This window comes from Meleagris gallopavo, chromosome 22 (assembly GCF_905368555.1).
Source record: "Meleagris gallopavo chromosome 22, MGAL_WU_HG_1.1, whole genome shotgun sequence".
NCBI lineage: Eukaryota > Metazoa > Chordata > Aves > Galliformes > Phasianidae > Meleagris > Meleagris gallopavo.
In genome coordinates this window covers 222,517-229,234 of record NC_139425.1, presented here as the reverse complement: position 1 = coordinate 229,234, position 6,718 = coordinate 222,517, and positions in this window count along the sequence as shown.

Genomic DNA, 6,718 nt, shown 5'->3' with positions numbered 1-6,718 from the left:
ACCGTGGGCCTCTCCTGGGCTGCAGGGAGCTGCTGCTCTGTGCTCCTTCTGCACTGACCTTGGTGGCTGTAGGGCTGCTTCCCTCTCATGTCTCACTCCTCGCTCCCAGCTGCTATTGTGAAGCATTTTTTTCCCTTCTTACATCTGCTCTCACAGGGGCACTCGGCACTACTCATGGCTCAGGTCTGGCCAGCACCAGGTTCCTTTTGGAACTGTCAGGAGCTGGTTCTGATCTGAGATGAGGCAGCTGCTGGGCTCTGCTCACAGAGGCCACCCCTGCAGTCCCCTGCTACCAAAACCTTGCCACATAAACCCTGAGCAGCCTCCTGTTTCGCTGCTAACAGAAGGTGCTCACTCTATGGAAGACTGCATACATCAGGGCAAACAGACTTCAGCCTGCAAGACAGATGGGGTTTTCTTGCTTTTACATTCATCTCCGATGCAGTAGTCAAGGAGGGCTTCTGGAGTCAGAACATTTGACTTCAAACTGCTAGAAATACAGAGCTGCTTGGTGCTGCACCTCAGACAGGTTGCTCTCTAGGTACATGCTATTATGCAACTAGGTAGCTCATCAAGCTGCAGTGGCTGGTAGAAGGCCCAAAAGTCATTTTCTCACCAGTATATTTCCAATTGATGTCAAGTAGTAACTGCCAGATTCCAATCAGGTCCTTTACTGCAGAACCAGGACCTGCCACAGACACTTACGTCTCCAGCTATGCTCAAGCCACAGAACCCTGTCCTTTCCCTTGTCCCAGCCTGGCTGCAGTGCACCGAGGGAAGTGCTGCTGGAAAGATATTGCTTACAGCCCCAGTTCTGCTCCCAGGGCTGCTTGGAGGGCCATGCTGCTCTCCTCCACAGCCACCAGCTTGCCCATTACTCAACACCAGCCAGAAAGCAGTACAGCCAGGGGCACCAACAGCCATGGGCTTGTGTTGCTCATGCCAGGGAGCCGTGGCCGAGCTGCTCAGCAGGGAGGAAGAAATGCAGCTGTGGGGACAGAGCTCTGCTTCATTCTGGCCCCATGTCCCCAACCCTGCAGCTCTGTCAGAGTTTGCTGTTCTTCCACATCACAACAGACACAACCTATCTCACTTCCCCCAGACTGCATGGTCAGCACCCATCCTGCTCATAGAACACCTCATCTCAGTCAAACACCTCCCCAGACTATGTTCTTAGTCTCTTCCTGGCAAATCCAAGCATTCACATTTTCATATCCTAAATCCCACTACTGACTCATCACCTGGAGACAAAGATGGACATCCATGCAGGAGAAGGTCTTCAAAGCAAACCACTGTTCCTCCCTGAATGTGCGGAGGTTCAGCTAACACAGAGCTCTCACGGAGGTCCTACCGTGCACTTTCTTGGACCCATCAGGACTGATGCTGTGCATGGGATCCAAAGACAGGAGAGGAGGGCAGGGGATATTTCCAAGCACTGTCTCCACTGAGGCCATGGCTTCTGTAGTCCTCAGCCCTATGCACCTCAACCTGATCCGTAGTCTCCTCAACATCTGCAGACCTGCTTCACACCTTCAAGGAGCTATGTTTTGCCAGATCTGAGAAGCATCCTAGTCACCAATGAATAAGCCCAGGCACAGCCTGTGCTCCTACCTTGTATCCCACTGGTTCTGCAAAGCAGAACTTTCTGTCATAGGCTGCATCCTTGTGAAAGCAGAACCACCAGCCTGGGCATCTTACTGTCTCATCTGAAGTCCACTTGTACAGATGAACCACAGTGAGTTCAGGAAAGACTGTGACAAATCACTTGTAAAGCCTGGCAAATTGGGACCTAGAGGAATGCAAGCCCACTGGGCAGAGAAGTCACATGGATTTGCTTGGATGCCATTCCCATACTTGAAGCCAAGATAAAAAAAAAAAAAAAAACAACAACAAAAAGAAGTCACACAAGAGATGCAAGTGATGGTCCTAAGTCAGAACAGAGAGCATTTTCCAAATACAGTAGCCTACTTAGTGTTGACAAAACTAGTACTGGGCAATCAGAGCAAAGCAGTCCTTTTGCATGTCAGCTGCAGGAGAGCAAATGCCTGGAGCACCGATCACCCACATCACCTACTCAGTGATTTGTCCTGTTTTCACTCCTCTGTGAAAGAGACCAGGTCAGAGGGGCAGGGAAGGCATGCAGAACTCTCCTCCTTCATGTTTTTCCAGCAAGTCAGCAGAATTGAGAGAGGCAAGGATAAGAAGCAGAGGGAAAAAGAAATGGAGTGGAGGTAAAACAGCTTTGTGCACAAACATGATATAGGTGAAGAATGGTGGCCAGGCAGCAGCTAAGCAGGAGATTCTGTTCCTCAGCTCCACTAACAATAGAGCAGGCATAAAGATGCTGCTGCTGTAATTTCATGGACCAAAGACAGTCAAAGCTGCATAAGTCACTTCCCAGACACAGCCTGTGGTTGGATGCAATAACCCTCTGCTCACATGCTAGATAGAATGATTTCATTTGCCTGGAAACAGTGCTTTCATTACTGAGACATCCTCAGAGCATCTGAGGCCTCAGTTGCCCTTGCCCTTTATTCCACTGAATGTTTCACACCTGCTTTGTGCTTAACAGCATCCTCAGTGCACATTCAGAGAACAGAAGGCTGGCTTGCAGACCATAGGCATGGTGGCACAGCAGAGCCAGCTCAGAGGTGCTTTTACTGAGCATGAGAGGAACATGGAAAGAAACAAAAAACAAAAAAACATTTATTACTGGCAGAAGACAAAAGCTGCAGTTTTCTTTTGGTACTGAAGCACAGAGGAGACAGATAGATTCAGTCATGTTAAAACTGGACTATGACTCCTGACATGGCAGGAAAATCTGGACATTCTTTTGAAGCATGGATGAGTGCTTTGCTATTGAAAAAGCAAAGGAAGAGGGAGAAAATGTAAATTAAAGATACATTTTCTTTGCAAGTACAAAAAAGTCCTTGCAGGGAACAATGAATATTAAGGAAGGTGGAGTATCTTGCTAATGCAGAGAGCTCCTTATCTGCCTGTGTCTTCTGATAAAGTGTATGAGAGCCCCCAAAGGAACATTAGACCAAACTGGTTACTGGCCATTAAATGAACACACTTAGAGAGCGTGAACTTCCAGTAATGCTATACATGCAGTCCTCCCTGGTGATCTCCTCCTAATGAAATAAAGCCACAAGAGGCCCCAAGTGGTCACACACCACAGCTGGGTGACTGTTTAACAGGTCCCTGCTGGATTGCAGACAGACAGAAGGTCTCTCACAAGTTTGGGAGCCTCTCAACAATGACCAGCAGAATCTCAAGCGGCTCAAAGCTGTGCTCAGCCCAACTGGAAGGACTCCCAGCCCTGGTGATGTGACAGCCACCAGCCCACCCCAACTGTACACAGGCCAACAGGCAGTAATGGGCAGCAGGATCTGGATCATCCTTGTCCCCTCGCACAGCTCTAGGCTCAGATCGCCTGCCAGCCAAGCTCCTGGAAGGTCAGTGAGGCTGCAAGATGAGCTCTGCCTCCCACCGAGTGCTGAGCAGGATGCTTTCATCACCAGATGGGAACCACACCATTTCCAAACACATGTGGATTTAGTCTGTTGGCAAGATTATTCAGTTCAAGAAATAAAAGGCACTTGCTCATAAAGTAGTCACATTATCTGGAGATACTCTACAGAAACACGGCCCAAAACCAATGGGCCACAGTGATCCTAACTCATTTTTTCACCAAAGATGATGCCTGGCACTGTCTGCACACTCCTCCTCCCCACTTCCTTGCCACTCCCTGCCCCTCAGTGCTGCAACAGAGGGGTTTTTCCAGGTGTTCCCCACAGCAGGTCCCTCGGGGGACGCCTGGTGGGCACAGGGGATTGCATGGAACAGTAGGAGGCACTGGCTATTCATTAATGTGAACACATTGATGTCATTAGATAAAATCCTGGAGAAAACCATATTAAAGGAATCCTTCTCCTTTCTGTGACTAAGAACAGTCACCTTTGCTTGGAGATGTCACAGTGCAAAGTCTGTTTTGTTGCTCTGCAGAGGCAGTGATGCTGAGCACCTGAGCAGGCAGCCCCTTCAGGACCAGCATGTGAAGGCCCCAGGGGGAGGTGAGCCACTGCCTTCTTGGCAGGCAGCCTGGCACAAAGAAAGCTCTGTCTTAACACCTTTGCTGTGGTGAAAGGCTGGGAGAGCTGGGTTCATTCAGCATGGTGTAGAGAAGGCTCCAGGAGATCTCACTGAGGACCGAAAGTAAGCACTACTTCTGGCCTGGTCAGAAACTGGGATGTGCAGAGGTGTGGAGTCAACACTGCTGGAGAACACTGACACCACTTTGAAGACACATGGTCTGCGACAATAGTCATGGTATCCCAGCACGGCTCGGACGGAAGGGCCCCCCAGCCCTGCCATGTGCTGACTGCTCCCCAGCTCAGGCTGCCCAGGGCCCTGCTGTGGCCTTGGGCACCTGCAGGGATGGGGCACCCACAGCTCTGGGCAGCAGTGCTGGGGCTGCACTGCCTCTGGGTAAAGAACTTTCATTCACACCTGACCTAAACCTCCTCTTTCAGTTTAAAGTCACTTCCCTTTGTCTTGTCACCTGGCTCATGTAAAAAGTTGCTCTCTCTCCTGTTCAGAAGCTTCTTTCAAGTACCAAATGATGAGTAATTTTGGCAAATAGACAATAAGGAAATGTGCAGAGACACGGCAGGATTAAGGCAGAGTTCTAGTGAATGCCAGCTCACCAGCAGGTGGAGAAAACATGCAAGCATTATGGCTTTGAGAATGTGAAATTTGGGAAACTTCTCAGTGCTTCAGATACATGTCCTGTTTGACCCCAGGGGCGCAGGACAAGGGAATGGCCAGACAGGCCCCCAGCACAGCCATCACAATGTCTGTAAAGGGGCCTGAGATGAGAAATTAGGATCACAGAACATCCTTCTCACCCTCATTCCTTGCCTGCCCTAAGGTGACACCTGACAGACCTCCAAACAGCCCAAGCCCAGCACAGCCTTCTCAGCCAGCTCCTGGGGGCAGTGCGTGCAGAGGTGAGCATAGCAGCAGGGCATGCCAGGCAGCAAAGCACGGCCATAGCATGGCCACACAAACCAGTACTGCAACAACAGATAGGAGCACCTTCCTTGTGGAACTGCAAAGCCCTGAGCCAGCTGAAACAGACCCAACAACTCCAAAGCAGTGGCTCTGATATGCTGTGTATATGGATTTTTTCTCATATTGATTAACCCATTTAGACTTAGTTTATTTATTTGCAGTTAGGCTGCCTTGCAACTCATTTATGCTCTTAACGCAGCTCCTGCAGAATCAACGCGTCCCCTGCATTAATTACAGGCTCCAGCACAGCCATGCTGCTTGGGGCATCCTCCCAGCTGTGCTTCAGCTCCACTCTGTGGCTTGTACAGCACTTGCCTCAGTAGGATGGCTCTGGACTACTTCCAGCCTGAATGCAGGGAGCTGCACGTTCTCTGAGGACGAGCAGAAATAGCTATAGAGTAGGTGACCACATCATGAAGGAACAACCATTCACAGTACATCCTTTATAGTAACAGGGCTGCACTGTCAGCTTTGCTGGACAACAAACAGCAGGATCCGAGGGAAGTTATTTCCTTTTTCAGAGGAAGGAATCAAGATGTTCTGCTTCATCTTTGTCCATTTTCCAGGAGCTCAGTGCTAAGGCTCCATCCACAGCAGCTGGCATTATTCATCCAGCTGACAGAGGTGCACCTTAGCAATAGCAGAAATGAATGCTGCTCCAAACAGAGGTGCTGTCTGTCAACAGACTCCTGTTAATTGCTATAAGCCTAAGCAAGTATCTCATATTTGTTACTTCTGGAATAGAAAAAATAAGGGTACAGGAGTAACAAACAATAGGAACATCTAATAGAAATAGAAAAGACTTGAGCTGAAACAAGACAGACACAGGAACATTAGGGCTGCTGTAAGAGACCATGCAGATAATAACAAAAATTAAACTCACCGTTAAGTGGTGTAAAGTGAAAGCATGGAGCAGTCAAGCACCAAGCAGTCAAGCAGTGAGATGAGAACCCCTCCATGTGCCTGCATGGCATTAACACTGCATGACCTTGGTGCCCTTCAAGGACTCTAAGCATTGCTGTCACAGGAGTTAAAACACTGGTGACATAGCTGCCACGTAAAATCAATTGGATATGCAGAACTACACTCTGGATGCTCACTGGCAACACAATGAAGCCATCAGCAGAAATCCCCCTGAAAACAGATGGACACAGTCCACCTGCCATTTTGATGAGAGAGAAGGAGGTGGAAATTAAACCGGAGGCTGCATGAGCTGGCAGGGAAGGATGTTCTATTTCTCTTCCCAACAAAAGAAGGGTGTGCCGTGTCACTGGGATGGAAGGACAGCTTTCTATAACCCGTTTCACATCTTCTCATTTGCAAGATCAATGAAACTCTCGAAGCTACTCTTTTCAGGGTGGTGCAGAACAACAGAGGTTACCATACAAAATACCTATCATCGAGACTCAGCTCTGGTCTGCCCAATGTTAAGAGTCAATGAAGGAATGAAAATTGAATGGTGGCTCCCAAGGCTGAATATAATCACACCGGACTTTGCACTGTAGATGTCATTATTGTTGATCCTTAATTGATGACCTTCACCCAGGACTGAGCAGAATCCACATTCCAACATAATTTGCACATATCAGAGGACAAGAACAATACCACTTTGCCTCACTGCACAGCTCTGGCAGCTGGACAA